The 23816-nt window shown below is 47.3% G+C and overlaps 1 long non-coding RNA gene across 1 annotated transcript; it reads right to left on the bottom strand.

The window, feature by feature from the left end:
- Positions 1–8140: 8140 nt before the first annotated feature.
- On the bottom strand, positions 8141–23457 carry LOC128331794 (uncharacterized). The gene is made up of 3 exons (XR_008310430.1): positions 23338–23457; positions 15059–15143; positions 8141–8412 (listed from the first exon to the last, which is right to left on the bottom strand). It is a non-coding gene; the product is annotated as an uncharacterized LOC128331794 (long non-coding RNA).
- Positions 23458–23816: the final 359 nt, after the last annotated feature.

Raw genomic sequence — 23816 nt, 5'->3', positions numbered from 1 at the left:
ATCCCATAGAGCCATGCCTTGACCCGCCCTGCTGCCACAGGATCAAAAGGAGAGTCTGGCACATGCTAAACATGAAACATGCTTTCTCGTGCTAGTTGGATAGGACTTCATCATGCCAAGTCAGTAATAGACTGTCTGTTACCAGGGCTTTGTTTCTTCCCAGTTTCTGGCCTGCTGAGTGACTAACTGGAGCATAACAGAGTGGCACTGGAGACACATCTCGGTACTTGGAGCGCTGCCCGCAGGAATTTAGATTGTACAAGTTCCAGAGCCACAATGTTGGGGAAGGGGCCCAACTGGGCACCATCGAGAAGCTAGCTAGTGACTTGGCTGTGAACACTTCAAGGGCTGTGGATACAGAATGGCCTCCTCTTGTCGGCAGGCATTTGAGAATGGCAGAGGCACTTCTCTGGACATTTAAATCCAGGTGTTCTTCATGGCCTTTCCTAGAGCCACCAGAATGGAAAACTACTCCCAAGTCTTTGAAGCGTGCAGCTTGCTCAATCTTATGCCCCTCAATGTGCCAAGAGTGGATCTTGGGCCTCCTGACAAAGGCCATCATTTTAGTTTTGTGATCATTGATTTCCAGGCACTTCTCCCTGCAGTGCAGGGTCAGGGCCCTCAGTCTTATTCTAAGGCCAATGGGGGTCCTTGAGAGGATGGCTGCATCAGCCACGTATAACAGGATGGCAATGTATCTCCCAGCGCGCTTTGGAGGGTGGAAATCTGGGTTGCTGAGCTGGCCCATCATAGAGTTAATGTAGAAGTTGAAGGGGAATAGAGCCAGAATGCATCCTTGTTTGATGCCCTTCAGCTCTTGTGAGGTGGGCTTGGGGGCTACATCTCACCTGGAGTGATGTGTTCGCGTGCAGGGTGCGATGAAGTTAAAGAAGGCGCCGTTCAATGGAGGAGGCTTCCAGCTTCTCCCTTCATTTGACTCGTGAGATGGAGTCGAATGCTGCCTTAAGGTCGATGAAGGCGGCATAGAGGGAGGTCACCCGGCAGGAAGAGTATTTCCCCATAAGGTGCTGTAGAACTAGGGACTGGTCAAAAGTGCAGCGCCCTTCCTTGAAGCCCGCTTGTTCCTCAAGAAGAAGATTTTCCTGTTCCAATCCATCTTTAAGCTTCCCGGATAGGTGTCTCTCATTAAGTTTGCTGATGGTATTGAGCAAAGTGACGGGTCTGTAATTGGCAGGGTCATCCTTCTTGCCCCTTTTAAATATAAGGCAATGATCACTGCCCCCCCAGTCCCTGGGAATTTGGCCACTCGTGTCAACATAGGCGAAGTGTGAAGCCAGGACAGGGGCCCACCAGTCTAGATTATTTTTAACAGCCTCTGGTGGAATAAGGTCCTCGCCTGGAGCCTTCCCCAGTCTTAATTGGGTGACTAGACGGTGAATCTCTGAGGTTGACACTGGTGTCCACGCTGGAGTGTCTTCAATGGCACAGGTGGAGCTTCTGCAAACAGCAGCAGGCTCTTTTTATAGGTCATGAAAATCGTTCTCCCAGATCTCTGGATGAAGATGACAGTCCAGGTGATTTGGATCATAAGTGGGAGAGTGCTTTGTAAAGATGCCAGAACATGGCAGAATCATTGGCTCTAATGGCCTGAATGAAACCCATCCAGGCATCTTTCATGGCATCTCTTTTCTTACGAAGCAGCAGAAGTTTGTGCTGTCTTTTCTGCAGAAGGAGATTCTGTGCAGCCAACTGTCCAGAACTAGCTTTATAGACTTGATAGGTGTAGGGATGGGCTTTGGGGGCTTTAGCACAGTCCTTATGCAACCAATGCCTGGAGGCCTGTTGGCACTGTGCACATAGCTCACAGATCTTGCGAGAGAGGAGCTGCTGTTATTCCTGGACGAGGGCATTGTAGGACTCCAAAGGTGCAGAAGTAGGGTCGTTAGTTAGTGAGGATGATTGAATATGCTGCAGGTGGTCAGAGGCGAGTAGCTCACTTAGTGCTTGATGCAGTTGTGGAGACCATTTAGCATGGCAATATGCTCCTCCCGCCAAGGATATGGTGGGATGATCATGGTTCTCCATAAGGGACTGGTAGATGAAAGGCTTTAGAAGGAGCGAGATGGGGAGATGATCACTGTCAAATTTGGGGACAACCTCAAAACTCTCCACCAGAGGGAGAAGGTTCCCTGAGGCGATAAAGTAGTCAATCAGACACATCCCAGAGCCGGCCAGATAGGTGAAGTTGGCAGGATGGTCGTTTTCAAGCGAGTCCTTCAGAATGAAGAGATTAAGTCTGGTGGTCATTAGACTCAAGCAGAGACCTGCATAACTTGACCTTTGGTCCTTTGAATGACGGATAAGAGGGAGCCCGTCTGCCTCGGGACTGGGTGGATAAGCCCTCTGTGGAGTGTATGAAGTATGGTCATCAGGGCCCAGCCTAGCGTTTAAATTAGGGATGTGCGAAACGTTTCGGGTACAGAACGATCTGTACCCGAAACGACCAATTTCAGGTGATTTGGAGCCGAACCGAATCACCCCCGATGAACCCCAAAAAATTTCGAATCCAAAACGAATCACCCCTGTTTCAGATCTGAAGTATTCGGGTGTTTCGGACCTCTATTTTGTGTCCCAGAAAGTGCCAGCCTTGCCTTCTTCTTCCCCCTCCATTTTCAGAATGACGTCTATTTGAATTTCCTGCCTTTTTGCCTCCATTGATTTCAATGCAAAAATGGCTTCCCATTCACTTTAATTGAAAAGGTCCGACCTGCAGAGAAATGATCATATAGGGTGTTGATTAGTAAATAACACCCTCCCATTGGCCGGGGGAGGTGGAGGAAGGGTCAAGGGTGGGGGCAATTTTTGGAGGGCTTTGCAGGAGGGTATTTAAAGGGCCACCGGTAGCCATTTTCTTCCTTTCTGCTGCCTTGTGTGGGAGAAGAGAGAGCTCTATTGCCCTGCTTACTCAGCCTTGCCTCCATTTTGCTCAGCAATTCGTGTGGGTGCTATTGTTTAGCATTTATGCCATTGCTCTGCCTTGCCGGTTGCCTGCCTTTCCTGCTTGATTTCAGCCCTTTTTTTGAGAAAAGGAGAAGAGGAGGAGATTTTTTTAAAAAAAAAATCTGCTTTGCCAGCCTTGCCTTTTTCATCCTTTTTTTTGAGAAAAAGAGAAGAGGAGGAGTTGTTGTTTTTAAACAACCTCTGCCTTGCTGCAACGCCAGCCTGCAGCCATTCTCTCTCTCCTGCATTTTCTGCCTTTTTAAAAAATTGAGCAAGAGAGAATATTGGTAGAAAATGAGGGGTTTTTTTCCTCCTTTTAAATCCCCCCCCCTGATTTTTTGTAACTTCTTCCTGCTGTGGAGAGAGAAAATCATCCATCATCATCACTGTGGCCTGTGCCTACACTGCCTGCCTGCACTCCAGGCCCAGTGTGCCATCCTCCTGTGACCAGACCCTCAGAGGTGGACTACAGAGACCCAGCGTTGGAGAAGCCTTCAACTGAGTGAGAGTGGCCCAGCCATTTATATTTTACACACACACACACACCACACCATCACACACACACACACACACACACACACACACACACACACACACGTGTCACACACGGCTTTCTCTAGTCTCCCTTGAATGGTGTATTTGGGGTCTATTAGTTTATCCCTGTTTGGAGGGAGGTCAAGGTTTTGGGGTCTAACTGATCTCTAAAAGTTTTGTGATATTTGGAAGATTGGGTTTTAAATAGGGGTTCTTCAGTGTGTGTAGCCTTAGAGTCTATAGGCTGGATCCCCATTAGCTAGGTAGTAGGTGGTGGTTCAACTGTAGAGTAGACTGGAAGCATAGCCTAGTAGTGCTTTCAATAAATTATTCTTTTTCCCCTCCCAATAAATTCTTTTCAAAGAGGAAAGGAGCCTGAGCCTGTTCCAGTGCTTGCGCAAATAAAGGATAGGATATTATTCAGCTGTCTCAGCACTGACTCCTCCTATCCTGAGTCCTGCGCATATTAAACTTTGTTGTTGCTGCTTTTTCAAAAATATTGAAAGCCCCTAGCCTGCCCAGTGCCCACCCAGTCATTTCTTTGCCCATCATTTGTGAATTGAAACTCACATTGTTTGATTGACTTGTGTGTACAATTCAGTTACTTAGTTTTTTCCTCTTCTGTCCCTGTGACATTGACAGACATCCTAATCTATGTAATTAGATTTTGATACATTTGTAACTAACTTCCATTCCAAGAACCACAGACAGAGAATAACTGTAATTCCCTGTTATTCTTGGTGAGTGCACTGCACTGTGCCAGCCTTGAAGAACTCCTCCACACAGTCACTGCACTGTGCAGCTGTGCGCAGCAGCGCCACAAGCTAAGTGGCATTATTTTTTTATTTCTTGTTCTGTGGCAGCCTGCTTCTGTTGTATCACACACACCCCTAACTCCCAATAGTCATGTGCACGGACCGGTTCGGAGGCCATTCTAAAGGCCTCCAGACCGGTCCGGACACGGGGTGGTTTTGGTTCGGGAGGATAGGGTGGGGGGTTCCAACAAGAAATGGGGGGGGCGTTACTCACCCCGGAGACAACCACACCGTAATTCACTGAGCAATCGGGCGGCAGGATATCTCCCTGCCGCCCGCTTCATTCCCCGCTCGGCGGCTCCGTCCTCATGTACTCTAAAGAATCCTCCTCCTTAAGCATTTAGACCCTTCAAAGCCCCGCTGGCGCTCGGCTGGCGGGCGCTCGGCTGGCGGCCGCCCCAAGAGGACCCCTGCTGCCCCCAAGAGGACCCCTGCCACCCCCATCCTTAAGAAATAACCTCCCATTGCAAGGGGACGGCAGGAGAGCTGCCTGCCGTCTCCTTCCGCTTTGCCGGTCTGGCTGCAAAGGGCTTCTAAGAAGCCTTTCGCGCACGCGATTTTTAAGTCGGGCGGCGGGAGAAGAACTCCCTACCGTCCGCTTTGCCGGTCTGGCTGCAAATGGCTTCTAAGAAGCCCTTTGCGCGCGTGCGTGAAAGGCTTTTTAGAAGCCCTTTGCAGCCAGACCGGCAAAGCGGAAGGAGACGGCAGGCAGCTCTCCTGCCGTCCCCTTGCAATGGGAGGTTATTTCTTAAGGATGGGGGTGGCAGGGGTCCTCTTGGGGGCAGCAGGGGTCCTCTTGGGGCGGCCGCCAGCCGAGCGCCAGCGGGGCTTTGAAGGGTCTAAATGCTTAAGGAGGAGGATTCTTTAGAGTACATGAGGACGGAGCCGCCGAGCGGGGAATGAAGCGGGTGGCAGGGAGATATCCTGCCGCCCGATTGCTCAGTGAATTACGGTGTGGTTGTCTCCGGGGTGAGTAACGCCCCCCCCCCCATTTCTTGTTGGAACCCCCCACCCCAGTGCCGGACCGCAGCTCCACGGTTCCGTGCACACCCCTAACTCCCAGTCCCTCTAGCTAAACTCTGTGTGATACATTACACGGCAACTTCTGAGATTTAGCCAGCCACAGTATTTGTGTCAACAAGCCTTAAGCAAGGAGGCACTCCACTCCAGTCCACATTCCACAAGTCATCACAGCACAGCAGCCCCTGTTTTTGGCCCTCTGAGTCTACCTGCCCCCTGAGACAACTCCGCCCCCCCACCCTTTTAAACGTTTTAAAAAGAAGCCCCAAAACGATGGCTGGGAGGACTGGTAGAGCAGCAGAAAGAGGGAGGGTGCAAGGAAGGGGGAGGCTTTTCTTCCCTGCTGGTCGTGGCAGGGGGCGGCCAGAGGGGCCTACTCCCCGAGTCACCCCCGGCCCTGCTTCTTGCGCGCAGGCTAGACTTCTCAAGTCAACCTGGCCCTATGCCAGGGCCTGTGGCCGGGCAGAATTTAGCGGGGGGGGGGCTCCCAGCTTGCCAGGGAAGAAGATCTTCCTGTGGCAGCTGAGGAGATGGTGCTGGTGGAGGAGGCTGGCAGTCCAGCCAGATCCATCTTGCCGCCCTCCCCACCGGTCCCTGTGGGGGGTGGGGGCCCCAGGGTTGCATCTGAGGAGGCTCAGGAGGAGGGAAGATCTCCTGTCCCTGGGCCTTCCCAGGCCAGCTCTGAGGGCGGTGGTGGTGGTATACCCGAGAAGGAACCAGCAAAGCTGCCACCAACCAAGCGACCTCGTGTCGCAGGGGAGTCCAGCAGTGTGGTCTGGGATCACTTTGAGCTTCACCCTGGTGATCCCACCCATGCCGAGTGCACCCACTGCAAGGCACTGGTCAGCAGAGGCAAGGACCCTAAGCACTTCACTACCTCCGGTCTGTGGTCGCACCTGCGCCGGCGGCACCCAGGTGTGGAGACCTCTGCTGGCAGGCGACCAGGAGGAGGGGGATGGGTCGCAGCCTGACAGTGCACATCCCACCCCCAGCAGCACTGCCACCTCCCCCCCCAACTTCTTCCCAGTCCAGCGGCGTGGTTTCTCTGGCAGTGGCAGTAGCGCAGCATCCAGTGCGACCTCGAACCATCACCCGGTGGTTCAGGGGCTTTTCTGGTATCCTGTCGGGGAGATGGGAGGAGCCTGCCCCTCGCTCCAGCCGTGCTGAGCAGAGTGTTCTGCAGTACCTGGAGGAGGCGGCAGAAGACGAGGAGAGTGAGCCGTTCCTCTTTTGGGCAACACGTCGCAAAGTCTGGCCGGACTTCGCGACCGTTGCTGTGCGGTGCCTCTCTTGCCCGCCAACCAGCGTCTCGAGCGAGAGGTTGTTCTCCATGGCCGGGGATGTGGTGACTCTTCTGCGCTCATGCCTGGATGCTGAGTTGGTCGAGCAGCTCGTCTTCTTGAAGGCGAACCTCCCCCTGCTGGGCTACCCCGAGCTGGCCGTGGAGGGCGAGTGACTCGCGTCACCCCCCCCCCATGCAGCGCCTCCCACGCCACGGCGGTTCATCCCGGCCAGAAGATGTGTCACAGTCCATCCCTCCCTGCCCCTTAGTGCTGCTGGCACATCCAGACACGCATGCACACACAGGCACCGCTGCACTGTCAGCCTGGGATGGTGGACTGCTTCTGTCCTGGCAATCAGGGCAAGGGCACGTGAGTGCTCCCTGCATCAGGGAGGGGTTCTCACAGATGTTGCTGAGAGAAACTACAACCCCCATTTCCCACTGTTGCGACGGCTGGCCACCATCGAGACTAGGGACAATTGGAGCTATAGTCGCTGTCTCTGCAGAAGAAATCTGTGGTGGACCCCCTCCCTTTGGCAGGAGCACCCACTTGCCCGGTCCTGACGAGGGCCAGAAGGCGGCACACCATCCGTCTCAGAGACAGGCTGCTGCTGCGTGTGTGGGGGGCCCAGTCAGGAACATCCCTGGGAGTCTATAGTATAAAGAGTACCTGTGTGCAATGGCATGCGCTCATATGTGTGGATTACATCTCTCTTACACACACACATATGGGTGGGTGGGGGAACACTGTCACAGAGAGGGTTTGCTAATTGCTAGCTTTGCTTGCCTGCTTCTTGTGCTTGTCCCCAAACTGCCAATTGCTTCCTCCCAACTACTGTGAACAATTGAATTGAAGCTGAATTCTAAATGTCTGTCTGATGCATTTCTCAATGTAATGTGATTCTGATTTTGATTTGCTGGTGTTCTTCATGCTTTTCTCTGTTCAAATTAAAAAATGTGGCTTGGATTACTTAACTAAGTTGTCAGTAACATTGTCTGCTCTGCTGCTGTCTGAGACTTTAATTGCTTATATGTTTTGCTTGTTTTTTCTGCCCATGAGGAGTACTGTGACTGAAGCAGCAGCACATACACACACGCACCCCCCAACACTCTCCAAAAGCTGTGTTGCCAATGATGAGCTTGATGCTGGTGCAGCCCTCACAAATGTCTGTCTCACGCAGACAGAGAGAGCACACATTGCAACCTGAGGTGACACAGCCTATTTTTCTGCCCTGAATCCACTAGCCCTCTCGCAGAGCGAGCACACCCGCACACACAGGTAATAAATAATATGGTATACTAGTAGTAAAGTGTCATGTGACTGCACAGTCTTTCTCTCCAGTCCAAGCAGTATGCATTGGAATGCAATCCCAAAATGCCTGCCATTTCTAGTTGGCTTTTTTGGAGAGACCTCTTCTCATGGTGTGGGGTGGGGTGGGGGAAAGGACAGGACAGGTGCAATTCACTGTGTCTGTGCGCGTGTGGGGGAATTCCCCCCACCCCCAATGAAGATTGGGTCATATTGTGAGTTGTCAGCATTTTAATTCAAAGATTGCTTGCCTCTACATAGTTGTGCATTGCACAGTGATCACATGCCACTGGTTGCGGAAAAGAAATGTGCCAAAAACGTGCGTGCTGCCATTGTTGTCTGCCATCATCATCAATGCATCACTCTTCAAAGTTGTGTGGGCACTGGGCGCTGGAAGGGGGCAACATGCCAAGCCTTGCTGCTCCACTTGCAGAATGTTGTTTTGCGTCCTCCTCAACGGATGCGTGCTCTTTGCTGTGCCTCTCTGTTGACTGTGGTGGACAAAAAAAGTTTGGAAGAGGGTCAGGGCAGGACACTGTTGTTGGACTTAGGGCCTAGCTCATCTTCTGCTCTACTGCTGCATCTGCGTGACATCATCATGCTTACTGTTGGAATGGAAACCTTTTTGGTGAATTCCTGAAGTGTTGGTGTGTGTCTTGGTGGCAGAAAGTGGGATCTGGGGCAGAAGGGTGGGGTGGTAGTGCCCAATGGGTGGAGGCTATCACCCCAATTGCAGAGTGATTGGGCAGAGGGCTGATTTTTGGTGATTTTTTTAGAGTTTTAGTGTCTATGGGGCAGATTGGGGGCAGAAAGTGGGATCTGGGGCAGAAGAGTGGGGTGGGGTGGTAGTGTCCAATAGGTGGAGGCTACCATTTGGGCAGAAGGCTGATTTTTGGTGATTTCATTTGTTGGAGTTTTGTTGCTTCTGAGGCGTTCTGAGTGTGCATTCTGTGATAGCAAATGAGATTTTCAATGACACACCATGAATCCACTCTCATCTGCTATCATAGACTCTACTCCATTACACCTTATGAGGAAAAACCTAAAAGAAGTGTAAACTTCAGAAATTCACCAAAAATCAGCCCTCTGCCCAAATCCTTTGAAAAAATTCAGCTAGCTTCCTTGCCCTGACCCCGCACTACCACCAAACCCACACCTCTCTAGGCCACCCCTTTCCCCCGACGTGAAGCGATACACCCTCCATTATACCTAATGGGGAAAAACCTTAAAAACACGTAAAATTCAGAAATTCACCAAAAATCAGCCCTCTGCCCAATCACTCTGCAATTGGGGTGATAGCCTCCACCCATTGGGCACTACCGCCCCGCCCCACTCTTCTGCCCCAGATCCCACTTTCCGCCCCCAATCTGCCCCAAAGACACTAAAACTTCAAAAATTCACCAAAAATCAGCCCTCTGCCCAATCCCCCTGAAATTTGGGTGGTAGCCTCCACCCATTGGGCACTACCACCACACCCCACTCTTTTGACCCAAGGACCTGTTTTTTAATCCGAATCGATTTGGATTCGGGTTAATTCAGATCCGAATTGAATCAGGGGTGAATCGGATGGGCCCTATTCAGATACAAAACAGAACAGGGGTGTTTCGGTTCAGATCCTAATCGAAACACTGAAAATCCAAATTGCACACCCTTAGTTTAAATCACCACCCATCACCACAAATGCATTAGGAATGGAGAGGAGGAGATCTGCTATGTAGTTTTCCAGTTCAGTCCACATTGATCTGACCTGAGGCTTCCTCCGTATCGGAGAGAGATAGATGTTAATTTTCAGCAGACTGCAGCAGCCAAAATGAATCAAAACTGCCATAGCATATTGTTTGAGCGGTGGAAGCAGCTTCGAGGATGCGTGTAGAGAGGTAGCAACAAGCACACCCAGGCCACCTTTGCATCTGCCACAGCCTGCCCCAGGTACAGCTCCAACTGTATAAGAGTGAAAGCCATTGAGTAATATCTCCCCGGATGAGTCTGAATAGCAAGTCCTGGGGACAAACAACAGGGCAGGCCTGCGGTCTTAATGTCCTGCTTGTGGGCTTTCATGAATCATCTGGCTGACCACTGTTGGAAACAGGATGCTGGACTAGATGCATCTATGCAATCCAGCAAAGCAATTCTTATATTTGTGTTAAGATGATGAAAATGGTCTCTTTATCATTTGGCCACCTGCCTCTCTACCTAGTCTACAATTTCAAATTACAGAAAATTTAATCTACAATCCAATCTTCAGATGCAAAACAAAAGTACTTAAAAACAGAAATAACACCAGCATCCCTGCCAGCCTCTACTATTCAGCACCCCCAGTTTCCTACCCACACTTCTGAGATTTCACCAGGTACTAGACACACCTTTCAAGAACATCATTACAGCCTTGGGGACTATAGATCTTCTTTTAGACAAAAACGTCTCAGGACGTTGAATTTCTTTCAAAATACTGAGCGATTGGCCTGCTGGATCCAAACACAGCTTTGATGTGATGCCTCATATGACCTCTGTAGCACAAGATGGAGCCACACTCCAGTAGCTCCAATCAAGCAATCATGCATGCCCAAGCACACCCACATCCATGCCATGTTCCAGGCAGGATTGAAGCTCACCTTCCATCCCCACCCCTGAGAGAAGAGGTTTGTGCAAATCCTGTGCAAATACAGGATTCCCAACCTTTTTTAAAACAAGTATACCCTTTCTGCTCACAGACCAGACCTTCAATTCAGATACCCAGTAGAGATTGTGTGTGTGTGTGGATTGATTGATTGATTAAGTGCCGTCAAGTCGGTGTCAGCTCTTAGCAACCACATAGATAGATTCTCTCCAGGGTGATCGCTCAGGTCTCTCAGTGATGCATTCATTGCTGTCATAATCGAGTCCATTCACCTTGTTGCTGGCTGTCCTCTTCTCTTTCCTTCAACTTCCCCCAGAATTATGGCCTTCTCAAGGGAGCTGGGTCTTCGCGTAATCTGTCTGTAGTACGATAGTTCGAGTCTGGTCATTTGTGCCTCGAGTGAAAATTCTGGATTGATTTGTTCTATGATCCATTGGTTTGTTTTCCTGGCTGACCATCGTATCCTCAAGAGTCTACTCCCGCACCAAAGTTCAAAAGCGTCAATGCTTTTTCTATCTTGTTTCTTCAAAGTCTGCCTTTCACATCCATAGAATGCCATGGGGGAAACCATTGTCCAAACGATTCTAATCTTTCTAGGTGTAGACTCCTCACGGCATCTAAATATCCTTTCTGAGGCCTTCATTGCAACCCTACCAAGTGCTTGTCTGCAGCGTATTTCTTGACTGCTGGATCCTTTACTGTTGACAGTCGATCCTAAAAGGGAGAAGCTATCCATCACTTCAGTGTCTTCAGTATCTATTCTGAGGCTGGTTGCTGTACCCCTTTCTTGTCTTTAGTTTATTCTTCTTTACATGTAATTGTAGTCCCATTTTTTCACTGTGCTCCTTCACTTTCATTACTAGAGCCACATTCTCAGCTCTCAGAGTGGTGTCATCAGTGTAGCGCAGCTTATCGTGTATCTATGCACACACAAATCTAAAAGTTACAGTGATGAAACAGCTTACTCCAGTCACTGGCTTACATCCAGACTCAGTTACTCAAGAGTACTCCCACTGAAATTAATCAACTTGTCCCACTAATTTCAAGAAGACTGCTGATGACTAACTTTCTCTGGATGTAAGTCTGTGGCTGGAGTAGCCTGCCTCATGACTGTAGCATTAAAACTTGGCGCTCATATTCCGTCGGTCAGGATGAGGGAAGGAGTACGCTGAGCTTCTGCACGTAGCCAGCCAGTCAGAAGCACAGGGAGAGAGCCTTCACCCTCCTCCCTCCCCTTCTACAATAGATACATCGCTGAGAACAGGTTGGCTTCCAGCCGGCAGTCCTCAGATGAGGAACACATCGCGTGGCAGGAGGTCTCTGCATACCCCCGGGAGCCCTTCAAGTACCACTAGGGGTACTAGTACCCCCTGTTGGGAACCCCTGTTCCATATACAGAGAGTTCTTTTTTAATTCATATCCAGGTCTCCATCTGTACCAGAGAGAGGCCCTTTCCACAGCAAGTCTGCACAGCTACCAATGGCAAAACGTAACCAATCACTATCTTGGCTTCAATGGCTTGTCTAGTTGCCTCATCACGGTAAGGATGACCTGCTGTTTTCACGGTCATTTCAGTGAGAAGAAGCTTTCATACCAAGTCTGCAGGTATGCTTCATTTAAGTGTCCTGACTTCCCTCCATGGGTAGGTGAGAGAGCAAACCAGTAGCTATTGTGTGCTGAGCGTAGACAGAAGTCTGCCAATTGCTAATCACTTCTAAAACCAAATGGTCTGGGAATTCACTACCTCGGAGAAGTGATGAACTAGTTTGATCTAATATGTAAGAAGCTGTCCACTGTAAATGTACTGGGTCTACAGATGTGGAGTGGCTTTGGTAGCCAGCTCTTCATAGTTGCCAACTTCCTCCCCAGGGATGTCTGCTTGCCCGACACAAAGCCAGACTCCTCCTCCCTCCCAATTCCCAGTGTGTGGAGAACTCAGGAGTTGAGAGGAGTCTCTCATTTTGTGCTCGCCTACAGTATTGTTGCCGGAAACATTCCTAGTCACTCATGGTGACCTGCAAAACGTTGAGATATAAAGGCAGTTCACACAATGCTCCTGTTTTAGGATTGTGTGCAAGGGAAAGGCTGGAGAGAGAGAAGTGATTTCTGGGGGAGAGGAGCTGAGCCAGAGAGTGCCTTCCTACCCTGCTCGCATACCCAGCAGTTTACCCAGGCAGGAAGAAACATATGTCTGTTCTAATCAGAGCCATGTGAACTGCCTCACAGAGTACCTTGAGGGGGATGAGGGTGGGAAAGGAAGCATGGGATGGATGGAAGTAGTGGGACTTCTATTATTATTATTATTATTATTATTATTATTATTATTACACTTATATCCCGCTCTTCCTCCAAGGAGCCCAGAGCGGTGTACTACATACTTGAGTTTCTCTTTCACAACAGCCCTGTGAAGTAGGTTAGGCTGAGAGAGAAGTGACTGGCCCAGAGTCACCCAGCTAGTTTCATGGCTTAATGGGGATTTGAACTCAGGTCTCCCCGGTTCTAGTCCAGCACTCTAACCACTACACCATGCTGGCTCTGCCTTTCCCTCTATTGCTCTCAAAATCCCAATTTGAACAGTTTCAGAAAATATCTAGTTTTGAAGAGGAGGAGAACAAAGAGGAGGATCTGAGGTCTTCACTCAGAAGCCAATGTCTGAAGAATCTGTGCTATTTAACACAAATGTGTGTGTGTGTGTGTGTGTATATATATCCCACAATGCACTACATGCACAATGCAAAGGGGGATTTGCCTGTCAGATTCTGTATCTCCTAGGGCTGAGCCCAACGAGACACACAATAACCGGCAGCCAGGTTAAGGGTGCGCTTGCAAAATCTTAGCTAACAGCCGGGTTGGTTTGAAGGGTCAGGGGCATATCTAGGGTAGGGCAGGCAGGGAACGTGCCCCGGGCGCCACTTGAAGGGGGGCGCCATTTTGTAAAAAAATTTTTTTTTAAAAAAAATTGCTGCCGAAAACAAAATGGCCACCGTGCATGCTCAAATGGCCTCTGTGAGGCTCTAGGCCATGCCAGTCCTTGCAGAGGCCATTTGAGCATGCATGGTGGCCATTTTGTTTTCAGAGGGCATTATTTTTTAAAAAATATTAATTTTAAAAATGGCTACCGCCAGCGGGGTAGGGAAAACCTTTGCAGACCCACCATGCCCCCATGGCCTTTAGAAAGCCCCCTGAAGGGGCTACAGGTAAAAAGTTTTTTTTTAAAAAAATTAATATAATATAAGACACTGTACACATATTCAAATTGGCACTATGTACAGAGAATCATGGCTTGTGAATACTGAGCTGAAGCTTATGAGTTAGGATTGTATTCATTTGCTCTTGTGATAAGTGAGTTAAATGTGATGTCTTAACAATATGGCTATTAATGGTGAGTTTGTCTTTGAATCAGTGTGAAATCCTTAGTATTAAGGCCCACTGGGAGTTTCATGCTCTCTTTCTCTCATTTTAACTGTCTTTCTGAAATACTAGAATATATTCCAAGCAGTGACACAGTTTACTCTGCATATCCTTTAATTATTTTCAGAGTATCTGGGAAAAGTCCAATTCTCAATTTAATTTTAAAACTTATGTAATAGTGATGCTACAATGCATAGTAGAGAATTAGACAGGCACTTCTGTTTAGTTTTCCAAGTACACCTCCACATAGTATTTGGGTATTTCATGAGCCCCAGCATACTGAAATTTGTAATTTTCTAGCATTTTTAGGTCTGGCTACATCCACTGCTGAATAGTTTTTGAAATATTAAAAGATTAACGAGCTTGACTTGCATTTTTGAGCTGATATTATGATAAAGTTATCTGAAAGATGAGTGTCAGATGTTTGGACAGGGGGCGCAATTTCAGTGTTCGCCCTAGGGGCTATTTTCACTAGATTCGCCTCTGGGTTAAGTAGGCGAGAAGCATCGGGATCCACGGGGATCCTGCCCTAACATCAGCTGGGCTGCCCTTGCCCGCGTTAGGCTGGTCATGAGAACAGTCCCATTGATTCTCAGGCCCAAGATACAGCATTCTTTAGACATTCACCCAGCTAGCATTGATTATTAGCTCAATCATTTTCAGCAACAAATTGACATGCCTAGATCTTCCTGTCCAGTCTTCTAGATTCTTGGCTCGGTTAGGATGTTGGATAACAGCTATCTTTATATGCATTGACAGTAATAAACTCAACTCAACTAAAACTAAGACATACCTATACAGGTGAAACTCGAAAAATTAGAATATCGTGCAAAAGTTCATTATTTGCATTACTGAAATTAATGAACTTTTGCACGATATTCTAATTTTTCGAGTTTCACCTGTATATCTCAAACCAATCTCTTTTTCTTTTAACAGAAAGATATTGTCTTTCAGAGTTTCTTATGGCCGCCAAGAGAGCCCAGAAGCTTGCAGCACATCAAGCACTCTTGGATGCATTTCAAAAGATCCTGCTTGTTGTTCTAGGCAAGGCCTTTTGCTTTTAAAAATAAAAACACATTCTAAAAATCCTGCTTCTATCCCACTCTTACCTGGGGTTCCAAGTGGTTTCCATCCACAGGACGGATCAGATCCTCACCTGCTTAGCTGAGTTTCTCCCAGACCATTTTCTGAGTCCTAGGTGGAAGAGCAGAGACACAAGTTACTGGCTTTAAAGCTTGGGATCTTCTCCAACGATGGTGGGAATTGTGGAGGAGGAGACTCGCCATCCAGAAATGCATAGTGACGAAGGTCAAGGGCAGCAAAGAGTGGGCTAAGGCATTCTTCATCCAGATGAGATGGCTCCCCCATGAGGCAAGGTGAGGTGACAGTCTCAGGCGGCACTTATGCCCTAGGATGGCAAGTGTAGGCACCCTGCCCCCCTGCAGGTGTAGTCTCACCTGCCTGCTACCACCGCCTCCCACCAGCTCCTCTACACTCTGTCACCCTCCTTTTAGGTGTCCTCCCCTTTATCCTGGCCCCGCTCCTGATGCAGACAGTGGTCTTGACCTCCTCTCCATTGCCCAGCTGCCTTATCTTTTGAAAATTTATTTAATCTATTTTAATTGTTTTTGACATTTAGATCCCGCTCCTCCTCCAAGCAGCTCAGCGTGGTGTACATGCCTTTTTTTTATCCTCACGACAACCCTGTGAGGTAGTTTAGGCTGAGAGATATATGAACGGCCCAGAGTCACCCAGTGAGTTTCATGGTGGAAAGGGGATTCAAACTCGGGTCTTCCTGGTCCTAGTCCAACACTCTAAACACTACACTCTGCTGGCTCTTCTGGGCATGTCACTGTATGAAACTGCAAGTCAGCAGTGGAGACAAAGAAAATGGTGCTTCTAGCATAGAGTGGTGGCCTCTCCTCATTGCTTCTGCTTTGCTAGCTACAGTAGCTGGTTCTCTACCCCCAACCCCATCAGCAGGGGAGACTTGTGCATAGGAAGAAGAGAACAAGAAGGAAACAGATCCAGCTACTGGAGCAAGAGAAGCAGTGGCAACAAAAAGTCAGAAGCCTACTCTGTGAGGAGCAGACACAGCTTGAGGAGGTGAGCAGGCTTTTCTAAACAGAACAACTAGCCTTCCCCCCTTCAAACCAACTAACAGGTGGAGGGGAGATTTTGAGGGGCTGGTTTCTATTTAAGGAATTAGTGTGTGTGTGTGTATGTGTGTGTGTGATTTGCCAGAGCTAGCACTTGTCCAGTGTTTTTGTTTGTCCCTACCTGGAGGGGGCACAGTCAGCTAGGGCTGTAAGAGACCCCACATTCCTTTGACATTTCTTTGACCCACATCCTGTGTCTCAGTTGGAAGCCTACTCCCGACATAAGAGGTGAAGGCCCAAGAACATAGCGAACAGAGCATAGTGAACAGGGATAGCAAACAGGACGTTGGCATTTTGCAGGTGGATATATCTAACATAGAAGGACTGGTTGAAGATGCCTACCTACAGAGTAAATAACGCTTTTGCAGTCTCCCATAAAGTGTCCAGAGACTCCATAATCCAACTCAATTCCAAATCTACTCGAGATCGTATTATACAAGCCCATTTTCAAGATAAATGGAAAATTAACGGTCAAATTATAATGGTGATGAACGAAATCCCAAGGAGATTTCTTATGAAACGAAAAGATTACAAAGATTTGACTGATATTTTAAAACAAAACAAAATCCCCTTTAGATGGGAGTTCCCTCAAGGGGTTGTCTTTACTTTTAAAGATAAGAAACATAGACTAACCGAAGACCTAAAAGTAAAACAATTTCTTCGTAGGAATAGGAATGATCTTCAGATCTCAGAGGACGTCCAAAAGACATAAGGCATTAAATAAGGGAGGAATTAGCAATATAAACAAATAGTATGGAATTAAAACTTTTTTCTTTAAATGTAAATGGTTTAAACATAAAAACAAAACACCAAAAATATTTCACGATTTGAGAAAAAGAAAACTGGATTTGATGAAGTGCATATAAGAAGGAGAGATAGAAAGTATTTACAAAATAAAGCACTAGGTTAGCAATTCGAAACCCTAGATATTAAGAAAAAGAAGGGGCGTAGTCTCTTATACAAAAGACCTTTTAGAGCCAAAATTGTTATATAAAGATGATTATGGAAGAGTATTGGTGGTAGAAATGAAGGTTGGATATCCAAAGTACATAGTAGTGGGCATGTATGCCCCCAATGAGGCAAAAGCAGAATTCTAAAGAAAATTGGAAAAACAACTAACAGAGATAAGATTGGCAACAGATTATATTAATGGGAGACTTTAATGGAATTGTCTCAACGCAGGGTGATAGAGATACAATAGATTTGAGGGGAAATGATGGGAAATCACCAAGAGTTTTTCTTCAATATGGTTGAGCACTTTGGTTTACATGACATATGGAGAATCAAAACTTAGATGCGAGGGAGTATACTTTCTTTTTAGATAGACATAAAACGCATATGAGAATAGATGTGATTTGGGCCAATGCAGACGTGTTGATAACAATTAAAGATATCATTATATGAACTATTGGGGAGAGAATGATTAACCTATAGGCAAGATCCGGTTATTGTTAACAACACTTGTTCCAAGGATGAGATGGAAGTCCTTATTGTGTGTGTTTGTGAGTGTTTGTACTATTTGTGTTTGTCTTTTGGTGTTGTGAAAATTGAATAAAAAGTATACGCCCCCCCAAAAAAGAACAAGCTCCTGTGATCACAAGGAGCGCAGAGGAGAAGAGAATGTAAGTACGAATCCCTCCATCATATTCTTGAGAAAGGCTGTTTGGACAGTTAAATAGCTGACCACTAGTACTGCTGAGACCTATCCTAATAAACTATCTCTAAACACTGCAAACAGCCAACAAAAGCGGTATGGAGACAGAAGGTCAGCAGGGGAGGGGGCACTTTCCAGTGTATTGCACAGAGTGCCACATGTATGACTATTTGCCCCATGGGCCGAAGTCATGGGTGTGTGCTCGGTGCAATGAGCTCCTGGCTCTCAGGGAACAAATTTGTTCCCTTGAGACCAAGGTGGTGAATCTGGAGAAGCTCCGAGAGACAGAGAGGCATGCGGACGAGACCTTCAGGGACGCGGTAGAGGCATCCCACTCCAGGGCTGATAGCTCCTCTGCTGTCAGGGAGAATGAAGGTCTCTGGCAAGGAAGACATTGGTCTGAGGAAGAGGGAAATGCTCCTTTAGGAGGGACCCCCTTCATTGGAACATGAACTCATATCCTTTCGCACAGGGGATACTCCTGCGGGGCGGGGGCCTCTTTGTAGTGGGTGAGTCAATCATTAGAGGGATAGATAGATGGGTTTTTGACCACGTGTTGACTGCACGGTGACTTGCCTGCCTGGTGTGAAGGTTGCGTACATCACACAGCATGATGCTGACGGGAGCTGGGCAGTATCTGGTTCGGCAAATGCCATCCCGTCCTCCATAGAAAGGACAGGGAGGGATGCCTTGGAGGTGGAGTAGCACTGTATGTTAGGGATAGAATCTAACAAGCTAGAAACCCGAGGTGGACTGGAGTCCTCCACAAAAACCCTGTGGGTGACAATACAAGGCCTGAAAAGAAACGTGCTACTGGGGACATGCTATTGCCCTCCGGATCAAAATGCTGACAGTGACTGGGAGTTGCTGGAGGAAATCCGGGGGGCGTCAAGGAGAGGCGGGGCTGTAATAAAGGGTGACTTCAATTACCCACACATAGATTGGCTAAATTCAGTCAGGTAATGACAGAGAGGTCAAATTTCTAGATACACTCAATGACTGTGCCCTAGAACAGTTGGTCTTGAAACCAATCAGAGAGAAGGCGACCTTGGACTTAATCCTGAGTGGCACGCAGCACCTGGTGTGTGATGTCAGTGTCATCGATCCTTTAGGGAACAGTGACCATAGTGCCATCAAATTCAGCCTATGTGCCGGGAGAGAATCACCAAGGAAGTCTAACACAGACATTTTGCATTTCAGAAGAGGAAACTTCTCCCAAATGAGGAGTATGTCCAGGAGGATGCCAGCATGGCTAACAGGTACCGTCAAGGAAGCCATCAAAGGGAAGAAGACTTCCTTTTGAAATTGGAAGGCCTGTCTAAACGAAGAGGACAGAAAGGAACACAAACTCTGGCAAAAGAGATGCAAGGTGACAATAAGGGAGGCAAAAAGAGAGTTTGAGGAACATTTAGCTAGAAGTATCAAGGGGGATAGGAAAAATGTCTTTCAATATCTCAGAAGCGGGAAACCTGCCAGGGAGGCGGTTGGCCCATTAGACAATGAGGGAGTGAGAGGGATTATTAAGGAGGATATGGAGGTTTCAGAGAAGCTCAATGAGTTCTTTGCGTCCGTCTTCATGGCAGAGGATACTGAGCATATAGCTGTTCTTGAACCAGGCTTTTCGGGGATGGAGGCAAAAGAACTGAGTCAGATAGAAGTGACAAGAGATGATGTTCTAAACTGACTGGAAAAACAAAAAACGAACAAATTGCCAGGGCTGGATGGCATCCATCCAAGAGTCCTCAAAGAACTCAAATGTGAAATTGCCCACCTCCTTGCTAACATATATAACTTATCCCAGCAATCGGGCTCTGTACCGGAGGATTGGAAAGTCGCCAACGTAACACCGATTTTCACAAAGGGATCCAAGGGTGATCCTGGCAATTACAGGCTGGTTAGCTTAACATCCGTTCCAGGCAATTCGATGGAAAGCATCCTCAAGGATCAAATTGTAAAGCACATAGAAGAAGAGGCCCAGTTTGGAGAGAACCAGCATGGCTTCTGCAAAGGGAAATCTTGCCTCACAAACCTTTTGGAATTCTTTGAGAGTGTCCAGTTGACATAGTATACCTGGACTTCCAAAAAGCTTTTGACAAAGCTCCCCATCAAAGACTCTTGAAAAATCTTAGCAGTCATGGGATAAGGGGACAAGTAGATCTGTGGATTGCTAACTGGTTGATGGATGGGAAACAGGGTAAGTATAAATGGAGAGTTTTCACAATGGAGGGAAGTAAGAAGTGGGGTCCCCTGGGGATCTGTACTGGGACTGGGGCTTTTTAATTGATTCATAAATGATCTAGAAGTAGGGGTAAACAATGAGGTGACCAGATTTGCAGATGATACCAAACTTCTTCCATTGACTTGACTTTCAGATGCCTTCAGTTGCTTGTTCTCCCTCCATGCTCTCTTCACTCATCTGATACCTTCAGTCTCCATAAAATCCCCCATGTCCCAACTCTTTGGGGTAGAAAGCTGGTCCTGTGGTAGCATGCATGAATGGTCCTGTTTGCTAAGCAGGGTTGACCTTGGTTTGTATTTGGATGAGTGAGCATTATGAGAGCTGAACCGATAGCAAGCATGACTTGTCCCCTTAGCTAAGCAGGGTCCACCCTGTTTGCATATGGATGGGAGACTAGAAGTGTGAGCACTGTAAAATATTCCCCTCAGGGGATGGAGCCGCTCTGGGAAGAGCAGAAGGTTCCCAGTTCCCTCCCTGGCTTCTCCAAGATAGGTCTGAGAGAGATTCCTGCCTGCAGGCTGCCAGACTGCGAAGACAACAATGAGCTAGATAGACCAATGGTCTGACCCAGTATATGGCAGCTTCCTAGTAAGGGTCAAATACTCCCCTTTGGGTTGGGGCTGTAGTCCTGTGGTAGATCATCTGTCTACGTCTCTACAGAGCATCTGCTGGCATGTAGAAATGCTTTCCCATTTAAAGGAAGAATTTAAACGTACAAGTTCTCAAGTTGAATCCCTGGCATCTCCAGGTAGAGTTGGGAAAGACTCCTGCCTGGAACCTTGGAAAGTGGCTGCAAGTCAGTGTAGAAAATACTGAGCTAGATGGAGAATGGTCGGGTAGAGGCAGCTCCCTATGTTCCTAGGACTCTGCCCATCAACTTGTGTTCTACCCTATTATTCAAACTCCTGCCCTCCTGACTGCCCTTCTTCCTAATAAAAACTCTTTTCTACACCAACATTTTGTAATGGATGTTGCACATTTGCCTTTGCCCTCCTCTACTCCCCTTCCCTTGTGTGCCTAGCCTTCCCGAGGGCCAAGCCAGATGTGATATAGGAGTTCCTGCTGCCAGATCTCTTGTGTCCTGTCTAGTTGGACTCTGGATTGTAAGCCTGAGATCAGGGCGCGTGTCTTCTTTTTGCTGCATGTAGAACACCAAATAGCTGTTATGGACTCTTTAGAAAGACTAACATTAAAATCATCATTTCATTCCAAACCTTTAATAAAGGTGAGGAATGTCACAAAATAATAGACAAAAGGATTTTACTTCTAATTATTCATTTGTTAAAACTTGGCCTTGTTAACTTGTCTGTTTCAGAGAATGGGAAAGTAGCAGTGGAGTATAGCTCTCCCCAGGAAGACCCCATTGACTGTTTAACAGAAGAGGAACTGAAAGGTCTCATCCAGGTAAATTAAGCCTCATCTCATCATTCGCAGATGAGCCTCATGTTGCTATGATCTAGCAAGCTCAGCTCTGGAACATCTTAGCTTCATGAGTTGGGAGGAGTGAATAGGGAATGAGCATTCTCTCTCATTTCAATGCATGGACTTTTAAATTCAATGGGCTACCTGTATGTTTATAGGAAACATAGGAAACATAGGAAACTGCCATATACTGAGTCAGACCATTGGTCTATCTATCTCAGTATTGTCTTCACAGACTGGCAGTGGCTTCTCCAAGGTTACAGGCAGGAGTCTCTCTCAGCCCTATCTTGGAGAAGCCAGGGAGGGAACTTGAAACCTTATGCTCTTCCCAGAGCGGCTTCATCCCCGGAGGGGAATACCTTACAGTGCTTTACACTTCTAGTCTCCCATTCAGATGCAACCAGGGCAGACCCTGCTTAGCTATGAAGACAAGTCATGCTTGCTACCAGAAGACCAGCTCTCCTCTCCCGTCAGGTGCTTAGACCAAGGTTGGACAGGTTCCTCATGGGCGGGTAGACTGAAGATAGCCAGAGATAGCTGGGCTGAATGTTAGATGCTTGGAGCCACAGAGAAAGGACTCACTGGTCTCCCGCTGTCAGATCCTGGTTCAATATGTCTGCACCTCCATCTGTACCTCCATACGTAACTCCAGCCGCTCCTCCATCCTCACCTCCATCCGTACATCAATCCGTACCTCCAGAGGCATATCTAGGGAAAATAGCACCTAGGGCAAGCACTGAAATTGCGCCCCTGTTTCACACCTCTCTCTCTCTCTCTCTCTCTCTCTCTCTCTCTCTCTCTCTCTCTCTCTCTCTCTCTCTCTCTCACTCACAGAGTTGCAGAAGCTCTATCATTCACACTACTCTAGAAGTACACTAGGAGTAATTGGCTCTTGACTGTGGGTTCTCCTTTGGAGTTATTTTCACATAGAGAAAGGGGGTGGGGAACAAAACTCTGAATGTATACATTAAAAGGTTCTCAGGAATTCTGTACTTTGAGAAATCTGAACCTATTAGCAATTTTAGCACACAACAGTGGATGTTTGATTCCAATGTGTGCAGATCATATTGGATCCCAGCAGCCATCACATTAAAAGGGCCATTTGACAAATAATATTAAGAATATGTTTAGCCTCTTGTGCAAGCCCAACAGGAAGGCGGATTTATATTAATTAAAAATACTTGGTGCACTGCAAATGAATGTGATTATGATGAGGTGCATTAGCACCTTCCTTGCAACAGAAGTATCCAAATGACAATCTTTTGGCAGGAGGCACAGCCTCTTTTAATCTAAATTACACTAACATGCTTAATATAGGAAGAATGATTAGAAGCAGGAAAAGGATTGCAAGTGAACATTCATTGTTAAGTTGTGACATTACCAAGGAGTGTGACATTTAAGTTAGCAATTGCTAACACACATCCTCACCATCCCATTAAATGAATTTAGCAAATGCTTCATATTGTACCTGCTGGCCCTGAAACACATCCACTTTTGTACTTTTTTTATCTTTACACACACGGTAAAGCATCCAAAAGCATCCTACAGGAAGGAACCTAAAACATCACAACATAATAGTTATGCACTTGCACCACTACCCACAAAAGGAGGAAATGCACAAATCATTCACAGTGCAATCCTAAGCATGTTTACTCAGAAGTAAGTCCCACTGAGCCTTACTCTCTAGTAAGTGTGTTTAGGATTGCAGCCTCAGCTTATCTTTGGACAATTTCCACAGGCATGGCAATGTAAAGCTAACGAAGTTGCCAATGCACCAGTAGTTCTATCTAGAGGAGAGTAAAGGAGCTCCCCTTAAATTTGGTAGTTCCTTGAAAAACAACCACCACTAATTCCCTCCCAACAGCACTAGATACCAAATGAGCATATAAGTGACCTTGCCCAAAAACACAATACCTCAACAATCTCCTTCCAAGCTCTCTTCAATCATCGATCCACTAAACTGTGTGAGAGACGTCTCTTGCCGCGTTCGAGCTACTTCCGGCTTTCTTTTTCCTCTTAAAGGTACACTGCTTTTATTTATTTTGTTCTCACTCTCTTGTGTGTTTTTAAAAACTTTTAAAGTTTGCGCAAAGAAGGACCAGCTCTCTGGCAATTAAGTTATCTTTATTATAGGATAAATAAAAGGGGTAGGGTCTGAAGGTGAGACCCCTTTGCAAAAAGCTATCTGTTATGTTCTTACTACTCGCTCCCGGTGTGCTTAACAATACTTTGCAATCTGGATAAGGAGCATGTGTGGCGTCCAAGCGAGGCAGCGATGGACAATCTGTTCGTCTGTCCCCCCCATTTTTTGATGAGCTACCTGGAGAGGGGGCCAGCGCTCTTTAGTTGCTGGTAAAGAAGAGGAGGAGGTGGGAGGCATACAAAAGGGAAGA

The sequence above is a fragment of the Hemicordylus capensis genome, chromosome 6 (assembly GCF_027244095.1).
Source record: "Hemicordylus capensis ecotype Gifberg chromosome 6, rHemCap1.1.pri, whole genome shotgun sequence".
Classification (NCBI taxonomy): Eukaryota; Metazoa; Chordata; class Lepidosauria; order Squamata; family Cordylidae; genus Hemicordylus; species Hemicordylus capensis.
This window is presented reverse-complemented; position numbering and strand designations above follow the sequence as displayed.